The sequence below is a fragment of the Crocodylus porosus genome, unplaced genomic scaffold (assembly GCF_001723895.1).
Source record: "Crocodylus porosus isolate Cpor-Errol unplaced genomic scaffold, CroPor_comp1, whole genome shotgun sequence".
Lineage (NCBI taxonomy): Eukaryota > Metazoa > Chordata > Crocodylia > Crocodylidae > Crocodylus > Crocodylus porosus.
Genome location: NW_017728886.1, coordinates 30022157 through 30026505, shown reverse-complemented (window position 1 = coordinate 30026505; position 4349 = coordinate 30022157). Strand labels below are relative to the sequence as shown.

The 4349-nt window shown below is 43.4% G+C and overlaps 1 long non-coding RNA gene across 1 annotated transcript in view; it reads left to right on the top strand.

Moving 5' to 3' along the window:
- The window catches only part of LOC109319962, a 19322-nt gene that overhangs the window by 7300 nt on the left and 7673 nt on the right, over positions 1-4349 (top strand). The window lies entirely within an intron of this gene.

The window sequence follows — 4349 nt, the reverse complement described above, 5'->3', positions numbered from 1 at the left end:
ACCTGCCAGATTCTTCATGTCAGGGGACCCCCAAAATATATCTCACAGGGAGCCCCCCAGAATTGTGGGCTGACCCTGCCCCTGCCCTCCAGGATTTTGTCTGGATGACACATGGCTTGGTTTAGCCTCTGCTTTTCTTGTTATCAGGAAGTCACATTTTCTATTTCCTTAGCTGCTATTCCTTCATTTCTTTTATCGGCATCAGGGCTTCTCTCTCATTCAGTAGTGAACAGGACATGAAGATTATTTACTACAGTTCTCTTTTGGTTTTAATTTCATTAAGTTGGGCTTTACAGCAGTAGCCAGTACTGGAGAGCATGCATGGTATTTCACTCTGAAAACTGAAAAGGAAAATGCAAAGGCAGCACCTCAAATGCAGTGCTTTATTCTGAGCGTTTGCTCAGCTAGGTAGTGCCATCTGCTTCAGACTTCAAGGTTCATGATCAGTAGCTCTGCCATTACTACTTACATATAATACATAGTGTATAAATGGGGGTTGGTATATTTAAAGTTGGAGTTTTTACTAGGCTAATCATAGTGTAACAAAACGGCATAAAACAAGAATTTCAAACAGAATCTATTTTGAAAGTTTGAATTTGCTCTTAATTATTCTAAACAATTCCTGCTCTTTGAAGTTCATTTCCAGGAGTTGACATCTGTAGTTTTTTTCAGGACAGAGTTAAACAGGATGTAGTTTTTGGAAGTTCTTTTCCTAGGAATTTTAAAGCCAATGGAGTTACTTCAGGGATGAATATGGCCTTCCACCTGTAAACCGGGTGTGAATCAGTAGTTTCATTGACTTCAATGGAGATGTGTGGAGTTCTATCAAATGAGCATCTGCTCTACCAAATGCAGGATTATTTTAAATTATTTAAGAAAATAAAACTTAATCACAGGATGAATCATTGTGTAGGAAAATAGTGAATCCAGACACGTAGTTAGCACTGCATAATTTTAAATGTCCTACTGCTGACATATATTTGACATACATCTGCTAACTGTTTTTGATAATTTAAAAAAGCTGATGAGGGCATGTGCTACAACAGTTCATTTATAAAGATGGGCTGGTTATGTACCATGCTTCTGACTGTTTCTTTTTGTTATTGGGCAGTTTATTTAAGTGACCTCTTGAAAATCAAATAGTAGCTGTTTATGGATAAAAGGACAATAGAAAGGAGTGAAGTAGGTAGATATGACGAGATCATCAGTTTCTCCAACAGGAGACTAAACTATTGTGCAGTAAAGCATCAGCATCTACATGTGTGCACTATTTACTGTGCAATAAATCAGTCTACTGTGCAATTAACTTCTACCTGTAAATACAGGTAGTAAACTAAGTGCGCAGTAGACACTATGCAGTAACATATGTGTAGATGCTGATGAAAAGCAAATTTGCTCCTGGTCAGCCCCAACATTAGGGGGCCAGAGGGGACAGGGAACTCCCCCAGTCCTGGCACTACTCAGCTCCCAGCTCCCCACAGAAGCTGGGAGCTGAGCAGTGCCTGAATGGGGTAGCTCTCTGCCTCACCCTGCTGTGGTGCTGCGCAACTCCCAGCTTCCCACAGGAGCTGGAAGCAGGTGAGCAGCACTGGGTCTTGGGAGCTCCTGCTTCCCCACGAAGCCCAAGGCTGGCAGGGAACTGTCCTCCTTTGGGGGCAGCTCCCAGCTAGCTCTGGGCTGTGCAGGGATTTCCCCAAACAGCCTGGGACTATCTGGGAGCTGCCCCAAAAGAGACAGTTCTTGGCCAGCACTGGGTTGCACAAGGAAGCCTTGTTGGGCATGGGGCTGGTTCCCATGTGCCTGGGGCTGAGAGAGCTCTGCAGCAACATCTGTCTCCCGGCCCTGTGCACATCAGGACCCCTCCTGATGTGTATGGAGCAAGGTGACAGCTGCCATTGCAGCTGGCAGTTCTCTTCTGGCCCCATGAGCATGGGGACTGGCCCCATGCTTCCTGCCCGCCTCCAGGCTAGTACCCTGAGGGATCCTGAAGCTTCCCTTGACTGCTGCAGGGGGCAGAGCAGGGTAGGAGTAACCCTGTACTGGGGTGCTCCCATTGGAAGCAGATTTGTTCCCAACAGGGAACACATGTAGATGTGCTCCCAGGGAAATCGTGTCACACAGTATTTTACTGTGTACTAAGCCTTTATAGCATTAATTGCATGTGTAGATGTGCTCTGTCTGACTTAAGGAGTCCTGGGACAACTGGTCAGAGTAGTCTTTGAGGTCTCTGGCACACTATGGACCATGGAGTAAGAGGCTCCCCTGCAATGGCACCTGACTTCCGTGTACAGTTTTGACAGCAGTGATCTGAACTAAACTGGTTACTTACTGGGAATCACTGCATCCAAGGACAAACAAAGAGATTCCAGGTACAATGGAAAAATAAATTTAGAGAATCATGCTAAATTGTAGGAACTTGCTGTGGGTCTAGAAAGTGATTTCAAGAGGGATGGTCTTGAATTTAATGGGTCCAGAGAGGAGTGGAGAAGTATCAATGCCCTTGATTGCCAAAGGGATGACCTAATATTAAACTTGGATCTAGTAAGTTTTAGGTCTACATCTATTAAGTCAGGGAAGCTCCCTGACTACTACAGCAACATGAATAACATTACCCATAGCAGGACTGCTGTGTCTGAAACTGCCTCTGAACTGTCTAGTTTCATTCTGTGCTCATGGCCACAGTAAGTACTGATGACAAAAGTGAGTACTATAGCTGGATACTCATCTATGACCCTGCTTTAGAAATACATGGCAGCCTCTGCAGTTTGGGCACAACTAGGGACCTCAAAAGTGATTGTTATACCACATACAAAATCTTCAAAGTTGTCCAGGAGTGAGTAGATTTCTTTAATGAAGGAACAGCATAATCCAGATTTAAAGTCCAGAGGAAAGCAACAAGAATTGTGAGAAGTTTAGGAAGCATGACCTGTGAGAAAAAGTCAAAGGAAGTGGGCTTAGTTAGTTAAGAAAAGAGAAGACTGAAGAGGGCATGGTGACAGTCTTCCAATGTCTAAAATGTTGTTACCAAGGGAATGGAGATCAATTACTCTCCCTGGCCACTGGGGGAAGGACAAAAAAGAAACCAGCTCAATGTTAGCAAAGTATCTCTGTTTAGATATTAGGAAGAATGGCCAAGTTTTTACCACCAGGGGCTAATGAACCATGGCAAAGGTGGCGATGTCTCAAGCGCCTACATGCTGGAGTTGGATGCTCCAAGAAACTAATGAAGAAGTGGGGCTATACCATTAGTTCAATCACCTGTGACTGCTGCACAGAGCCTCAGACTGTGCAACACCTGCTGCAGTGTCCTGCTGCTTGAAGGCACATGTACAATGAAAGAACTTGCAGAGTACAATAAATGAACACAAGCAAGTGTAACAAAATGGTCAAATGTGGTGTAGAGACACAAGAAGAAGACCTCTGAAGGGTCCCTTTCAGCCCTCTACATTTCTATGATCCTAAACAAAGGGGGATAACAACTTTAACAAATCTAGTTTGATGGAAGTATTATTTGCTATCTTATATGTAATGTGCACTGTTATTGTTTGTTGTTTGGGTTGATTCTGAAGTATATTTGCCATCTGTGTATTACTGCTGGCCTGTGAGTTATTTGCTGTGGCTGAATTTGCACTTTCTCTGTATTCCTTAAGAACAATTAGATCCTGAAGGGTTTTCATAACCTAGTGTGTTTAAACTTTTCACTGTATGTGAAATATGCTTGCCAGATATGTTTTTGAAGCTCTGCCTGTTCCCCCTACCCCTGCTGCCTCTGTACTTCACTGTCTTCCCTCTGCAGCCTCTTCTCTCCATTTCCCTGCCTGCAGCCTCTGCTTCCCTACCTGCCTCTCTCCACCCTCCTCTTACCCTTGCTTCATGGGGGCACGTGTTTGACCCCACTACACCACCTGACTCCCCACTGCCTGCCCCCCTGCAGAGGTGGGCGGGATTAATTAAAGATGACCTTCCAATAATTAGATTCTTTATATGGAAAATTATAACAAATTTAAGCATTCTCTGTCTATTGAATCTAATTATTGGGGAGGGGAATAATCTTAAATTCAGGGTTGTCTTAGTTTCAAGTAAATATGGTGATATCTTTTGCTGACCCTGTATTTTGGATATTTGATATTTCTGCTTTTTGAAATCTTTAGAATGGCAGTTTTGCTTGATGTTACTACTGGAAAAATTCAATACACTTTTTATTAAAAAGCCCACAGCTTTAAATTTTATGTATACTTGAGTATAATGAATATACTAGCTGTGGCTAGTAAAGCGACCAAAATGCTGGCTTGCATCCATAGATGCTTCTCAAGCAAATCCCGGGACGTCATTCTCCCCTTGTACTCAGC